Below are 18,204 nucleotides of genomic sequence, written 5' to 3'. Positions count from 1 at the left end.
TCGCCTTTTGCATATTCATGTCTATAATGTAGGATCGATGCATGCTAGAAGGGGGGGTGAATAGCATTTGTGACTTTTTCACTTTTCGAAAAACAAACAAAATAAAACGCAGCGGAAATAAGTAAACAGATAAAGCAAGCGCTAACACTTTTGGTTACTTAGTTCGGAGCCTGTGACGACTCATACTCCAAGGTCCGCGATCATCAATCGCTTTCCTTGTGCAATCCACTATCAGTACGGAAACACTTTACAAGGACTAGTACAAGTATAATAATTAAAACAAGATTTACCGATAACAAAGAATAAGTAGTTGATTGTCGATTGTCGGAGCAGTGTTTGGACGTTGGCCAATTGTCTCAGAGTAGCGCAGAAGAGAGTAGAAGTTGTTCTTAATTCGTTTTGAATGAATGTTTCGAAATTGCTGGTCGAACCCCATTTTATAGCCGAGCTAGACTTAATTCAGATCCACTGATCTCGGGATCAATCTTTGACTCAACGCTTATTGGTCGACCGATCCAGGTGTTTGATCGACCGAACCTTCTGAACCTGCCTAGCTTCCCGTCCAGATTTTGCCGCTTCGGATAGAGCCTTCGTTTAGTCGACCGCACCATTCGGTCGACCGATCCTGCTTTCCTCGCTGACTTATCTAGTCCGATCAACTTGGTCTGATCGAGTTAGCGCCTATCCACGGTTCGGTCGATTGAAACCAAGGTTCGGTCGACCGATCCCTTGGTCGAACCCGATCAACTCATTGGAAATCTGATCCTTTTGTTTGGGGGTTCGGTCGATCGATCTGGACGTTCGATCGACCGAACAAGATAAAGTATGACCTTGTAAAAATGTAGTCGTCCTATAAAATAGAGTTAGAATAATAGCAAATAATATGAAATTTAACTTTTGATCGTCTCCGGACTGTGCAGTTATGATTTTCGTATTTCCGGGAAATCTTAGGTCGAATCGACGCCTACTGTTCCCTCTTCGGGGAACACGTCATCACCTACTTCTCTCAGGAGAAATTACCTTTTACCAGACTAGTCCACTAGACCATTTGGACTTTTACTCAATGTCCAAAACTCTAGGACTTCATGTTGAAATTCTGCTTCACGACCCGTCCAGACTTCCACCTGGTCTGCAACCACCAAGATTTTCACCTAGAGTCCCCGACTTTAGGATTTTGCCCAAAGTGCTCGACCCGCCAAGACTTCCCTCAATCCCTCGGACCAGGACTTCGTTGCCTAACCACAGCTAGGACTTTTCATAACTTATGGTTAATACCCCCTAGGACCGAGAGTTACCTTCCCCTAGGGTTTTCCACCTACCAAGAATCCACAAGGACTTTTTACCTAAGAATACTTAGGATTTTCCTGCAAGCTCAATCATACTTGTTAGACAACAAGTAACCTTAACTTTGAACCCTTTGTCATAATCAAAATACAGATTCGATCGTCTGGTGCTCTCTACACCAATAATCTCCCCCTTTTTGATTATGGAAACCTAATTGAAAGTTAAGTAAAGCATAATAAAAATTAATGTAATACAAGGAATTAGAGCATAAGCCTAAGTAAAATAATTTGACATTTTTTTAAAAAAATTCTCCCTTATGCTCTCTCTTAATAGAAAGTTATATGTTTAACTTAACTTTAACCTTTCTCTCTCCCTTTGACATACATAAAAAAAAAAAAAGGTACTAAGTTAGAGAGAAAATTAATTTGTAAAGATAGTTAAAAAAAATCTAACTTTTAAGTTTAAATTTAAGCTCCATCATCACTTTAAACATATTTAGCTTAAAAAGGAGTTACTTAGCTTTGAAAATGATTTAAAACACTTAGTTAAGTACTTAGCTTCAAAAATATTTTAATAAAAAAACTTAGTTAAATACTTAGCTTCAAAAAGATTTAAAAAAAACTAAGTTAAATACTTAGCGTTTGGTTTGCATTTTTCATGTTGTTTTCTATTTTCATTTTTTGAAAAAATGGAAAACGCGTTTGGTTTGCATTTTCCATGTTCATTTTCAAAAAAAAGAGAGAGCATTTTCTAAGAAAATGAAAAATACAGAAAAATTATTTTCTAAAAAATGAGAAAATATAATTTTCTGAAAAATGAAATGAAAATGCAAACAAATCAAACACACCTGTTTTTAAAAACTTAGGTGAGTATTTAGTTACAGATTTCTATAAAACAACTTAATTAAGTAGTTAACTGCAAACATTCAAAACAAACTTAGCTAGAAGAAATATTTAAACTTGCTTTTTCAAAAATATTTAAGCTTTCCTTTAAAAAAAATGGTTTAAACTTTCTTTTCAAAAATAGTTAACCAAAAAAATTTAACTTCATGTTTCAAAAATACTTAAAATTTTTTATTTTTTTAAAGGAAAAAAATTTAACTTTTAAATTTTTAAAAAATGCTTTAATTTAAAAAGATATTTAATTTTGAGAATAATTAAAAAAACTTTAACTTTGAGAAAATATTTAACAAAAAAATATTTAACTTAACTTAAGTCCTTTCACTCCCCCTTAATTAATGCCTTAAAAATTTTTAAGTAAATTATTTAAGTTTGAGGTAGAGTCCAAGCATGGAAAAAAAAGAAGATAAAAGCAATTATCTATTTTCCTGATTTTTCATCTCACCCTTTCTAAATTATCAAACATGTTAAGCTAATAAGTTTATGTGAGATGGAGTTACTCTTAATTTTGATGCTGATTTTAGGTTTGAGAATTGAAAATATTTAAGTTTAACTTTTGAATTTTGATTTGAATTAAGATTGAATTTTAAAAAATATTTAAGTTTTAGATTTTAAAAGATATTTAAGTTTGAATTTTAAAAATGTTTAAGTTTAGATTTCAAAAATATTTAATTTTAAATTTTAAAATATTTAAGTTTGGATTTTAAAAATATTTAATTTTAAAATTTAAAATATTTAAGTTTTTAATTTAAAATTTAGAGATTAATTAAGATTTTAAATTTTGAAAAATATGATTTAAAAATTAATAATTAAGATTTTAAATTTTGAAAAATATGATTTAAAAATTAATAATTAAGATTTTAAATTTTGAAAAATATCATTTAAAAATTAATAATTAAGATTTTAAAATTTTAAAATTATGATAAAAACTAATAATTATAATTTTGGAAATTATGATTTAAAAATTTATTACTATTTGAAAATATTTAAATAATTTTAAATTAAAATTTAAAATTAATTACCATTTGAAAATATTTAAGATTTTGAAATTAAAATTTAAAATTAATTATGATTTGAAAATTAATTACCATTTGAAAATAATTAATATGAATGAGTAAATTTGAAGAATAAATAAGTTTGAAGATTAAAATTTTGAATTAATTAAAATTTTAAAATGAATTAATGTTTTAATATTAATTAAAATTAATTAAGATTTTGGTTGGTTTGAATTACACTAATTCTCAAATTAAACCTAAATCCATATCACCTTTTCTAGATTTTTAAATCAGGGAACCTTATTAGTTTCATGAGATGGTTAATTTAATTTTTAATTTAAATTTAAATCTAAGTAATGATTTACATTTGAGTTAGACTAATGTTTAATAGTTAGTCAATTAAACATTCATTTCAATAATTGACTTCCAGGTTGTGGTAAGACACTAGACCTTTTTGGATATTGGAATAACAACCACTTCTAGACAAAGTCTTTTAAAGAAATTAAATATTTAATTTTCTTTCTGAGAATCCTTAGTCTAACTAAATAAGTGTTGATCAAGCCTAAGTTCTTATGTATCTTAATCTAAGCACGTATATGTTGGTGCGGGTAGCACTAACAGTCTAACTCAGGTTTTGATGAATGACAAATCAGGTTAAGTTAGTTTGTTGTTGTCTAACACTTTGATCGAGTGTGCAGAAGAAGTCCAGACAGGTCGACGGGCTGACCAGATGTCTGGCACGAAGCCCAGCTTGGTCGACGGGCTGACCGGATAGCTGACACGAAGTCCAAGCGGGTCGACGGGCTGACCAGACGCTTAGGCACGAAGTCCAGCTAGGTCTACGGGCTGACCGGATAGCTGGCACGAAGTACAGACGGGTCGACGGGCTGACCGGACATCTGACAGGTAAGTGAGGTAAGTTACTGGAGGGGAGTGACTGCGAGGACGCGCTCCCGAGAAGGGAACATTAGGCGTCGATCCGGCTTAGATCCATTTCGGATATCTAAGTCGAGATCGTGATTAGATTCCAGTCTCGGAAAGACGGAATCTACGTCATACTCTTTTTGCTAATTCATACTCACTTTGCTTATCTATAAAACTGTGATAACAATATGTGTTGCAGGGTATATTTGCCTCGGACTAACCTTTTCTTGCAGGAGAAGGACTTTCTGGAGAAGAGGGGTCCGGGCGCTCGGAGGGGATCCGGGCGCTCGGAGGTCCAGGCGCCCGGAAGGGATCCGGGCGCCCGGAGGCAAGTTCTATCCAAGCCGAGTCATCGCCACGTGGAGTTCGCTGATTAGACTTGTCACGTCGCACCAGGGCGCCCGGAAGGGATCCAGGCGCCCGTAGCAGCATATAAAAGAAGCCCCAGGGGTGGAGCTTCAACATCAATTCAGAACTCAGAATCTACTGCTTGCTCTGCTGCTCTACGCTCCTGCGACGTCGCGAGGCTATTCCGACAAAGCGCTTTCTCTAATTCTTCTTCTCTTGTCGGTATTTTATTTCTGTCAATTCTTGTACTTAATTATTTTGTGATCATCATTCGAATTGATAGTGATTGCCTAACGAAAGTACTCACGGAGTACGGGCCTTCGAGTAGGAGTCGTCACAGGCTCCGAACGAAGTAAAATTATTGTGTCTGTTCTTTTAAATTCCGCTGCGCTTAACTCTTTTCAACGTTATTTTTCGAATCGATATTCACACCCCCCCTCTATCGACGTTTCATGATCCAACAGTATAAAGAAATCAGTAAATCAAATATCAAACAAATTTATTTAATAATAAAGATGGTCTTTCTATTAGCTTCCCCTGGATCATATCCTTGATAAGGTCTATCAAGGTAGTGGATTTGATCCCTGGGGATCTAATATTGATCAAGTCTAACTTGTTTAATCAGGTTAGACTTGGGGGCTCATGTTTAGACTAAGTTTCTGTTTGATAGATTTACAAGAGATAAGTAAGATCTAAATTTATGTTTAGCCTTATACCCAAGTCCAGATCGGCTGTATACGCCTCCTTATTTTTCAAGAATTAAATCAAGATTCTTAGAACCCAAGGTAAACCGTTCTAATGTATCCTTCAATTCTTTGACTTGACTTTTCAAGATGGAATTTTCTTCCTCAAGTTGTTGGACTTGAGTTGAAGTTTCAGTCTGAACAGATTCAGTCAAGGAGCTTGGGTTAGTCACTTTTTTAAAAGTTGTTACATCCTTTTGGAGTGACTTGACTCCGATATTGGATTTGGCCAACTTCCTTAATAGATATAAAATTAAATTTTATAAATCATCAACTTGAGTACCAATAATTAGAGAACTTACAATATTATTTAGCCCTTCGGAAACATATACGAATCTGTGGCTTTTTCTGGACTCTGTTTCTGATTTGGCTTCGGCTTAAGATTCTCAATCAATTTCGACAACGTATGCTTGTGCTGGTAGAACAACGAAGCTAACTTGCTCGTGTTCTTCATCTGAGTCTTCCGAGGATTGGGACCACGTTGCTTTTAAGGCCTTCCTTCTTCTTTACTTCTAGTTTGGACACTTCGGCTTGTAGTGTCCCTTCTGGTTGCAGCCATAGCAGGCAACTCCAGACTTGGCCTTTGTGTTCGATTAAGTCATCTTCTTCTTCTTAAGTGCTTTTCGAACTAGTTTGACTAGTTCGGTGGTGATTTCATCTTCTTCTGAGTTTGATTCATCTTCGGACTTGGGTTTGGTCTGGCGCTTGGCTTTTGGTTCCCTCATTCTGTTTATACCTGTGACCTATTACCTTTATCGACTGGCAGTGCATTAGTTTATTCATGAAGTTTGAATTCAAAAAATAATTCATCTAATTTAATTTGCGAAAGATCCTTAGACACTTTGTAAGCATCTACCATGGATGCCCACAAAGTATTTCTTAGAAAGGCGTTTAACGTGTACCTGATTATGTCGAGATTTTTTACTTTTTGTCCGATCGTGTGGAGGCCATTCAGAAGATCTTGGATGCGAGCATGTAATTGGCTTGCCGACTCACTTTCCTGCATCTTAATATTGTATAATTTATTAAGAATTAAGTCCTGTTTGCTTACCTTAGTGTCAGAAGTTCCTTCGTGTAGCTCCATCAACTTTTCCCACAGCTCTTTTGCGCTTGAAAATGGGTCGACTCGATTCAATTCTTCTTTGGTTAGGTCATATTGTAGAGTATATGTTGCTTTGGCATTGGTCTCAATCTTTTTTACCAGACTTCTGTCCCATTTCTCGCATGATAATGGTTTTCCAGCACCATCGAGTGGAGGCGCTAGGCCAGTCTAGATGATCATCCACATCGAGACTTGCGTCTTGAGGTGGTACTCCATTCGACCCTTCCAGTATCTGAAGTCTTCGCAGAGAATAGTGGAGGGCATGCAGTGCTATAACCTTCTTGGTGGGACATTGAAAAAGAGCTCTTGCACAACAAAAAAAAAAAAAATAGAAACTTGTCCCAAGACTAGGTCTTGGCTTAGTAGTGCGGAATAACATATTAAACAAATAAACGAACTCAAGTGGTGTTGCACCAGCTTTGAGAAAGAAGAAACTCGATTGCTATAAAATTGATCGGAAAGAGGCAACTGTACCGGTTCCGATCGACTCTGAGAAATTTAAAAACTAATACCATGAAAAATTTACTTGAATGGTGGTTTCACCGATTTGAAGCGGCTCCGCTCTGATACCAATTGTAGGATTGATGTGTTGGTGTAGTTTGCACTAATAGTCTAATTTAGGTTTTGATGAATGACAAGTAAGTTAAGTTAGATGTTTTGTTGTCTAACCATTTCATCAATTATGCAGGAGTTAATAGTTTGACGAAGTCTAGATAGGTTAATGGCCCCACCAGATATTTGACAGGAAGTTTAGATAGGTCGACAGGCTGATCGAATATCTGGCGGGAAGTCTAGATAGGTCAACGGGCTGATCGAATATCTGGCGAGAAGTTCAGATAGGCCGACAGGTTGATCGGATATTTGGTAGGAAGTTTAGTTGGGTCTGTGGATCGGACAATTGGTAAGTCATAGGAGGAGAGTGACTTAGTGAGGACATATCCCGGTTGAGGGGACAGTAGGCGTCGGTCTAGTTTAGGTCCATTTGAGAATCCTAAACTGAAACCTTGACTAGTTCCTAGTCCTGGGAGGATAGGAACTAATTACTACTTCTTATTATGACTGTACTAACTTTGTTTTGCAGGTTAAATGTTTTAGATTTGGACTAACACAACTTGCAGGATAAAAGGAGCAAAAAACCTTTGGATGAAGAGTACCCGAAGGTGCCTTCAAGGTGAAGGAAGACACCTTCGCAGTATTCATGGAAGACGCCTTCTATGCCTTGAAGGCGCCTTTTATAGGATGAAATTTAGATGTCGTCGCAAATAAGGAGTGCGCTGTTCGGGATAGGATTTATCCCATTAGAGGTGCCTTCCACGCTTATGGAAGGCGCCTTCCATGGCCTATATAAGTCAGTACACAACCTTCTATACGAGCTACTACGCGACCATTTAAGATTCCGATTGCTTCAAGCTCTTGCTGTGACTCTACTGCGCCCGACGACTACTCCGAGGACTTCTAATCGCGGCTGGCAGAATAACACCGACACATGAAAGCTCTCACTTTGATCCCTACCTATCGGTAACAAAGTTTTATTGTACTTAGATTCTACAAATGGAAAGTGTAGTCTGTTACACTTCTCCGACCTTCTTTGTATTCGATTTCCTCTTCGAGAGGTACCGGAAGGGGACCTGGGTCTTGGAGTAGGAGTCGTCGAAGACTCCGAACCAAGGAAATCGACCGTGTTTTCTTGTGTTCATTATTTTTAAATTTGTAAGTACTTTTTGCTGCGCGTACTCGTGTTTTTAAAATGATAAAACAAGTTTTTGAAAACCTTATGATTCACCCCCCCCCTCTCACGTATGTATCGATCCAACAAGTGGTATCAGAGTTGGTTCTGCTATTAATTGGTGCAACCACCAATCAAGCCAGGGGGAATCAGTTTATTTACGAATTTCAATTTTTCTCGTTTGGTTTTAACTCGAAATTGGTGCAACACCACTTGAGTTCTTCGATATTTCATCTTATTTCTCAAACTCTACTAATCTAAAATCAAGTCTTGGTACATTCTTTAATTATTCTTTTTAATTCTAAATGACCCAAAATGAAGGATACAACACCGTCCGCCCACCACTTTTTAACGGAGACGATTTTTCATATTGGAAGAAACGCATGGAAGTGTACCTGAAGATTGACTTCAACCAATGGTTCAGCGCCACCAAAGGATACAAGGCGCCAGTCGACCATAGCACCGAAATTCCAATAGACTCGGAAAATTAGAATCTGGAAATGAAGAAGAAGGTCCAGATCGACTTCAAGGCCCTCAGCACAATCCATTGCGGATTAACAAAAGAGGAGCTAAACTGCGTCGGCCTACATGAAAACACCAAGGAGCTATGGGACAAACTCATTGTGTAACACCCCACTCTCCTCACTACTAGTCTGTGAGGGTGGAGCACCACTGGACTACTAACTTATTTTAACTAATGTTGCTCACATGAAAATATCTATACTTAAAACTTTCAAGAACTCAAAGCATACAATATGTAACAGCGGAAAACATAAATAACTCATCTATACATACTACTCAGGCTTATGCCCACAACTAAAACTATACATCAATCTGAACATGTTAAAACAAAATATATATTAATCTGATCATGCATGCAACAATAATACAACTCAAACAATGGAACTAATGTTCATAGCAATTAAAAGGAAAAGTTCTAAAACATAAAATATTCAATACAAAATCTTAATGAATTTTAAGCTAATTCCCAAGGCTTCCATAGTCCAAACATTACACATCCATCCGCACCTCCTTGTCGCCTTCCTTTGCTATAGCTTTTCCTTTCCTTTTTCTGCAGTAAGAGGAAATGCAACTATAAGCAAAATTACTTAGTAGACGCTATCTAACTCACAAAACTCGAATATGCATGTGAATAAGAATAAATCTAAAACTGAATGCTTTAAAGGAAATACTACACATGCTCATCTGATAATAGAGGAATCAAACATACTGAAATGCTAAACATGTAAAGCTGCTCATGCTCATCTAACAACAGTATGAAAATCTAAACAACATGCTAGCATATCAGAAACTAAACTTGCTGAACTTTAAACTCATGTGAAGCTTATTTCACTTGTTTAAAATCTTATACTTTTATACTTTAAAATAATAATCTTTTCTTGGGCCCAGGCTTCGTACCAATGCGCGCTCCCTAATAGGAACTGAGGTAGCGAGTCACCAGTCCTACGAGGGTAAAGACCTTGGTCTTATCAGGGCCGAGACCTCGGAAACGGTCACCTGGATTTGTTTAACGACAACCTCAGAAGTCGGGTACTAGCCTTCTCAAGTAAAATACTTATACTTGTTAATACTTCTAATAGAAGAATGCTTCTTACAAAACTGAAATGTTTAAACAAATTCTAACATTAAAATGCTTAAACAAAAATCTGTATACAAAGCTTTAACCAAAAATCTGCATACCATGCAATCAAAATTCTGCATACTAATTAAGCAAACAAAATTCTGCATACTATACAAACAAAATTCTGCTGGTTAAAGGATTAATGACAACAGGGCTGTTCTTGCCCGTGGAAACACAAAAAGGAATGGGTTGTCCTAAGCTCCAAATGAGGCTGTTTCTATCTCATACGTAGCACAAACAAATTTGAAACCTACTGGAATTTAAAACCCATATAAGGCTTATTTCATCTCAAATGCTTAGCACGAACAAAACTATACCCTGCTAAAACTAAAGATCCATGTAACTTGTTCATAGCTATACTTTTATAGAGCAACATAATCCCTTAAGCTAACTACAGCAGAAATGACAGGAGAAACCAAAAACCCAGAATTTCTCATAGAGCAACAAAATTCAAAATTGTAAAACTCTACATGAACAGAGCATGCTCATCAAGGTCACAACAAAAAAATCTAGCTTAAAAGCTGCAGTACTAATTTCAAAGCTTGAAGGAATCAACCCACATGCTTAACCTCTACCGTTCATCCTCTTTCTTTCTTTGGGGTTCACGGCAGCAAGCACAAAATTATCCATCTTTTCAACATGGTTCGAAATCAAAAAGAAACTAGGCCTGAAAACTACTCCTACTGCAGGTGAGTAACGCTTACCTTGCTTCTTGGACTCACAACCGAACAAGAGGGGCTTCTAGGGTTTCGGATAGCTCGAACTTCGACTCTTCCTCATGCCCACGAACTCTCCTCGACGAAAGAATCGTGAGGAGCTGAAGAACTCTCGGATTTAGGCCCTCACCGGCCACTGGAGACGAAGCCCTAATCCCGGCTTCGTTTTCGCCCGAGCAAAGACACCGCGCGCGAGAGAGAAGAGAGGAAGGAATTAGGTTACAGTAATAACCCCTAAGTTCCCTCTTTATCTCCCTTTATAATACCTAATTATTTCTGTTATTAACTACTACTTAAATTATTTCCGCTCTTTTCTTAATCAGCACGGCCTTGCTGGGTTCTTGGTCATTACGCTTCGCTTAAGATTCGGGTCGGGTCGGAGGTTGCGGGTTCGAACCTCGGCCGAACCTCTTTATTTTTGAAACTTCTTTCTTTTGATAAAAATACCAAACGAACTCCAAATATTGCATAAAAATACTCTAAAAATTTCTAAAAATCTCTAGAATATTTCTAAAGCATTTCTAATTATTTTTAAGCACTATTAGAACTCGTAATGAGGAAATTTGGGTTGTTACAATTCCCCATACCTTATAAAAAGTTCGTCCTCGAACTTAGAATAACTCTGGATATTTCTGTCTCATGCTGTCCTCACGCTCCCAAGTAACTTCCTCGTGCTTCTAATTTTGCCAGATGACCTTCACTAGTGGTACTTCTTTGTTCCTTAGTCTCTTAACTTCTCTGTCCACTATTTGTGTAGGTCTGCTCTCATAGCTCAGATCCTCCTGGATCTGCACTGACTGAGGCTGAATTACTTGACTAGGGTCGTGAAGGCACTTCTTTAGCATGGAAACATGAAATACATTATGTATTGCTGACATGTCTTGTGGCAAGTCCAGCTTATAAGCTACTTTCCCAATCCTTTCTGTGATCAGGTAGGGTCCTACGTAGCGGGGACTTAACTTGCCCTTTTGGCCAAATCTCATCACTCCCTTCATCGGAGCAATTTTAAGAAAGACTGAATCCCCTACTTGGAATTCAAGTGATCTACGACGTGTGTCAGCATAACTTTTCTGTTTGCTATGGGCAGTCTCAATCCTCTGTCTGATCTTCTGGATATCCTATGTGGTTTCTTCTATCATCTCGGTCTACCTGCCCAATTCTGATCCTATCTCTTTTCTTTCTCTAGCCTCCAACCAGCATATAGGTGATCTACACTTTCGGCCATACAGTGCCTCGTAAGGTGCCATCTTGATAGTGGCTTGGTAGCTATTGTTGTAGGCGAATTTAGCTAAGTATAGATACTTACACCAACTACCTTTAAATAATGCACAAGCCCTGAGCATGTCTTCTAAAATCTGATTTACTCGCTCTGTCTGGCCATCAGTCTGGGGATGGAAGACTGTGCTGAACTTGAGTTTGGTGCCTAGTGCATTCTGAACACACTCCCAAAAATGAGAGGTGAAGCGCCTATCCCTATCGGAAACAATCGACTTCGGGACTCCATGAAGTCTGATCACTTCCTTTACATATAGCTGTGCCAACTGCACTATTGAGTGGGACACCTTGATGGCTAGAAAATGGGCAAACTTGGTTAATCTGTCCATTATCACCCATATCACATCATATCCATTAGTAGTTCTTGGAAGACTTGTTATAAAGTCCATGGATATTTCTTCCCACTTCCACTCTGGTATTGGGAGAGGCTGTAGAACTCCTCCTGGTCTCTGGTGCTCTGCTTTGACTCTCTGACATGTCAGGCAGGTACTGACATATTTTGCTACATCCCTCTTGAGTCCAGACCACCAGAATCTCTGCTTCAAATCTTGATATATCTTGGTGGAACCAGGATGCATGGAGTATGATGTACTATGAGCTTCTTCTAGAATCTTTCTTCTCAATTCCTCATCATTGGGGACATAAAGGCGACTCCCCTGATAAAGGATTCCACTGTCTGATACTTGAAACTCTGAATTTTCTTCTTTTTGTATCCCTTGCTTGATCTTCTGGATATCTGGATCTTCACTTTGCTTTCTTTGTATATCCTCAGGCAAGGTTGACTCTAAGGTTAATGCAGAGAGTTGCCCATAAACAATTTTAATTCCAAAATCTAGCAGTTCCTTCTGCAGTGGCAGTGCTAATGATGACAAGTGCATCAGAGTTGCACTGGACTTTCGATTTAGTGCATCCGCCACTTTGTTAGCTTTACCTGGGTGGTAAAGGATTTCATAGTCATAATCTTTAACCAACTCTAGCCACTTGCGCTGTCTCATGTTTAAATCTTTCTGGGTAAAAAAATATTTCAAACTCTGATGGTCGGTGAAGATTTTGCACTGAACTCTATACAAATAATGTCGCCAAAGTTTTAGTGCAAAGACCACGGCTGCCAGCTCAAGATCATGGGTGGGGTAGTTCTTCTCATAATCTTTGAGTTGTCTGGAAGCATAAGCTATAACCTTCCCTTCTTGCATGAGAACAGCTCCAAGGCCCATTTTGGAAGCATCACTATAGATGTCAAAACTCTTGTCACTCTCTGAAACAGTCAGAATAGGAGCACTGGTCAATCTCTTCTTCAATGCTTGGAAACTTTGCTCACATTTATCTGACCATTCAAACTTCTTGTTCTTCCTGGTTAAGGTCGTTAGTGGAGAGGCTATCCTGGAAAAGTCCTCTACAAATTTCCGGTAGTACCCTGCTAAACCAAGGAAGCTTCTGATCTCCCTAACGTTCTTGGGCCTACTCCAGTTGTTGACCGCTTCTATCTTGGCAGGATCCACTTGAATACCTTCTTTAGAAATGATGTGACCTAGAAACTCTACATGCTCTAACCAGAACTCGCACTTTCAGAATTTAGCATAAAGCTGCTTTCGCTGAAGGGTCTGTAGTACTATTCTCAAGTACGTGTCATGTTCCTCCGGGGTTCTTGAATAGATCAGAATGTCGTCGATGAACACAATGACAAACTTGTCAAGGTATTCTTTGAACACTCTGTTCATTAAGTCCATGAAGACCGCAGGTGCATTTGTCACTCCAAAAGGCATGACTACAAACTCGTAGTGACCATATCTGGTCCTGAAAGCTGTTCTGGGTATATCACTTTCTTTCACTGTCAACTGATGGTACCCAGAGCGCAGATCTATCTTAGAGAACACTGTTGCCCCCTTTAACTGATCAAATAGATCATCTATTCTGGGAAGAGGGTACTTGTTCTTAATTGTCACTTTGTTCAGCGCTCTATAATCTATGCATATCCGCATAGATCCATCTTTCTTCTTGACGAACAACACTGGAGCTCCCCATGGTGAATGACTGGGACGGATGAAGCCTTTGTCAAGCAGCTCCTGGAGTTGCTCTTGTAGCTCTTTCAGTTCTGCTGGAGACATTCGGTACGGAGCTTTTGAAATTGGACTGGTACCAGGAACCAACTCAATTTCAAACTCCACTTCTCTATTGGGAGGTAGTCCAGGTAGCTCTTTTGGGAATACCTCTGGATACTCACAGACTACCCGAACATCTTCCTGCTTGGGTCTTTCTTGTTCTTCTGCATTCACAATGTACGCAAGAAAACCAGTACACCCTTTTGCTAACATCTGGTGAGCTGTGAGGGAAGAGAGGAATTTCTGGGTCTTCCTCTTTGGCACTCCCGTGAACTCAAAGGATGGTTCACCTTCTGGGCTGAAAATCACTTTCCTTTTGCGGCAGTCCACCGAAGCACTGTACTTGCTGAGGAAATCCATACCTAGAATGACATCAAAATCTTACATCGCAAGGACTACTAGATCAACATATAGCTCTCAATCTTTTCTCTTGTCTGACCGTAACGACGTTATGCTTGTTGAGAATGAGCCTACCTCCTATCAGGAAGCTGTGATGATACCAGATTCTGAGAAATAGCTAGAGACCATGAGATCCGAGACGAAATCCATGTACACCAACCAAGTATGGACTTTGGTTGATCCACCTGAAGGCGTCAAATCCATTGGGTGTAAGTGGGTCTTTAAGAGAAAGACTGACATGGATGAACTTATTACCTATAAGGGTCGTTTGGTAGCTAAAGGTTTCAAACAAATTCATGGTATTGACTATGATGAAATTTTTTTCCAGTAGCGATGTTTAAGTCCATTCGGATCATACTTGCTATTGCAGCATACCACGATTATGAGATCTGGCAGATGGATGTCAAAACTGCGTTTCTTAATGGAAACTTGCTCGAGGATGTGTACATGACACAACCTAATGGTTTTGTAGATCCACTGTATACTGGCAGAGTATGCAAGCTACATAAGTCCATTTATGGACTAAAGCAAGCTTCTCGAAGCTGGAATCTTCGATTCGATGATGTGATCAAACAGTTTGGTTTCATCAAGAATGAAGATGAATCCTATGTCTACAAGAAGGTTGTTGGGAACACAGTTGTCTTCCTCGTATTGTATGTGAATGACATACTACTAATTGGAAATGACATCCCTTTGCTGCAGTCTGTAAAGACTTAGCTGGGGAATTGTTTCTCAATGAAGGACTTAGGTGAAGCAGCCTGTATTCTAGGCATAAAGATCTATAGAGATAGATCTAAGAGATTGCTTGGCCTAAGTCAAAGTACATATATTGACAGGTTATTCCTACGGTTTGCCATGCAGAATTCCAAGAAAGGATTTTTGCCGATGTCACATGGTGTGAGTATATCGAAGACTCAAAGTCCCTCTTCTAGAGAGGAGAGAGACCGCATGGATAAGATCCCTTATGCTTCAGCCATAGGATCTATCATGTACGCCATGCTATGTACTCGTCCTGATGTTTCGTATACTTTGAGCATGACGAGCAGATACGAGTCAGATCCAGCTGAACGTCACTGGATAGCGGTCAAGAATATTCTTAAGTACTTGAGAAGGACTAAAGAATATTTCTTGATATTTGAAGGTGATGGCGAGCTAGCTGTAAAGGGTTACAGTGATGCCAGCTTCCAAACTGACCAGGATGATTATAGATCGCAGTCTGGGTTCGTGTTTTGCTTGAATGGTGGTGTTGTGAGCTGGAAGAGTTCGAAGCAGGACACAGTTGCTGATTTTACAATAGAGGCCGAGTATATTGCTGCAACAGAAACAACAACGGAGGTAGTTTGGATCCGCAAGTTCATTATTGAGCTTGGGGTGGTTCCTAAATAGCCGATCCTATAGAGCTCTATTGTGACAACAATGTAGCAATTGCGCAGGCAAAGGAACCTCGCTCACACCAGCGGACCAAACACATACTACGACGCTTCCATCTCATTCGAGAGATCATCGATAGAGGAGATGTGAAAATTTACAGAGTACCCACAGAGGCTAACGTCACTGATCCCTTGACCAAGGCTTTAGCATAGAGAAAGCATGATGGTCATACTAGGTCATTGGGTGTTAGAGCCTACCCTGATTGGCACTAGTGCTAGTGGGAGATTGTTAGTGAGAGTCCTAGAGCCGATCATGTGATGATTGTTGTATGGACTCGATGTATCATATTCCTATATATATTTATAAAGACATTTGTTTATGGTTATTATACTTACTTGTATTGATGCCAAATAACTGAGTATAATAGCGTCCTTGAGTAGAAGATTCTTATCTATATCAATCGATTGGTTGAATTGATAATGAGATGATATAGAGAACACTACTCTTAATCATTCCTAGTCAAGTATTAACATTCAGGGACAATGTTAATGCGATGAGACTAGCATGTAGGTCAACTCGATGACTTGATCTCACAAGTCATGGATATTAGATATCAAGTTGACACATGAGTATGCATTGGAGAATGTATACTGAATGACCCGCCATGAGAAAGTATCATGGATCATTATATGAGTGTCATATACTTTCTCATGTGACTACTAGTATGATTATCAGTCCTTGGACCTGAAGTCACCATGGTTCCCTACATAAGGAGTTGCATACTTTGGCTTCGTCAAACGTCACCCGTAAATAGGTGGACTATAAAGGCGACTACTGGGTATGTAACAAATTATGTGGAGGGATGTGAGTGATGTAGATGAGATCTATCCCTCCTATATGACAGGAGTGACATCATGATTCTTGATAGAGTGAGACCACTAAGTGTATGGTCATGCCCAAATAGGTCAATATGAGATATTGAACTCATTTGATTAGAGTGAGTCTACTTGGAGTTCAAGACATAAATTGATTAGAGGATGACACGGTCTATGCCTCAATTGATCAATTTAGATGTCAAGGATAGAAGGACATTGTCACATATTGTGAGAGTCACAATTAGTAGTCACAATAGTGATGTTGGATCTCAACATTCTTGTAACTTGGGTAGTAATGATGTGTTGCTAGATACCGCTCATTACTTATGTTTCTAAATAGGTTTAGGAGCATTGCCAACATTACAAGAACTTATAGGGTCATACACAAAGGGCAGTTAGATGGAGATTAGGTTCATATGATGGACCAAGAGGATTAGGTTCATGTGATGAACCAAATTGGATTAAGAGTAATCCAGATTAGACTAATTGAGTTGGACTCAATTTGATTCAGGTGTCGAATGAGTCTAATTTAGACTATGATTCATTGAATCAATTTAAACCAATAAATAGAGATTCATTAAATTAAATTGATTTGAATCAAAGATTAGATTTGATCAATCATGGGAGATAAGAGGTCAAGTTTGACTTGACTTGAGAGGGAAGATGAAGAGTCAAGTTTGACTTGACCAAATGCCACCTCATTGTGACTTGGCATGGGCCGGCCAATGATGATGTTCCACATCATCAAGGCTACATCATTGTGTGACACCTCATGAGGAAGACCAAGAGCCATGACTCTTGGTATTACATGGAGATATAAGAGCTCTAATAAGTGGTTGACCACATTGAATCAAGGCAATTCATGACTTCTTCTTCTTCCTCTCTTCTTCTTCTCTCCTTCTCCTCCATTGCTGAGACCTCTCAAGAGTGCTAGCACACTCTAAGTGGATTTCTCTACCTTTTGTCCGTGTGGATACATGTAGAGGAGTGTACACTTGACACTCTAAGAGATCCGACAATCATTTGGACAAGCGGGATAAGCGAAGGGCATCACTACAAGGGTAATACTTCTTTTTCATGTAGATCTAAGGTATATCTAGTGTAGACAAATATGTACATGAATATTTTATTTATCTTCGCATGGATCCGTGGCTAGCTTCAAAGTTTCCGCAACGCAAAAAGCGGTTTTTGTGGCTCGAAAGTCTAACATGTCTCACCCAAATCGTCGCTTCCTACTCTTGTTAGTGCACAGCGGAAATACAAAACAAATCTAACAAATAGAAAGCTAAACCTAGAGGCAATAACCAAGACAATCAAACCTCTAACACGTTTATGTAACATGGTTCAGAGATCACTTACTTCTACTCCACGGCTATCTGTAAGGTGGACGATCCCGATCCGTCGGTGGATGACTCCCCGGAAAACCTCCGGCTAGCTCGAGTAGCTCCTTGTGGGTGGAGAAACCTCGCCACAAACTCGCACAAACTCTTGATCACTCAAGAAGACCTTGGAGACTCTAATAGAGGTTAACCACTTCTATTTTCGTCAACTTTAACCAAGCTTCTAATGCTTGGTTATATAGGCCATGAGTTGGTAAACCCCGCTTACCAGTCGACTGCCAAAACCATCAGTCGACTGCCCTCTATGGAGATTCGACCGTTACAACCTAACGGCTCGATACCAGTCGACTAATATTTCTATTAGTCGATTGCTCCATACTAACCATGCGAACAAAAGCATTTTGTTCGCTCCTAGTCGACTGCCCGATCGACCGCACCAGTCGACTGATGAAAACACCAGTCGACT

The sequence above is a fragment of the Zingiber officinale genome, chromosome 2A, assembly GCF_018446385.1.
Source record: "Zingiber officinale cultivar Zhangliang chromosome 2A, Zo_v1.1, whole genome shotgun sequence".
Classification (NCBI taxonomy): Eukaryota; Viridiplantae; Streptophyta; class Magnoliopsida; order Zingiberales; family Zingiberaceae; genus Zingiber; species Zingiber officinale.
The sequence above is the reverse complement of the archived record's forward strand: the minus strand, read 5'-3'. Positions refer to the sequence as shown.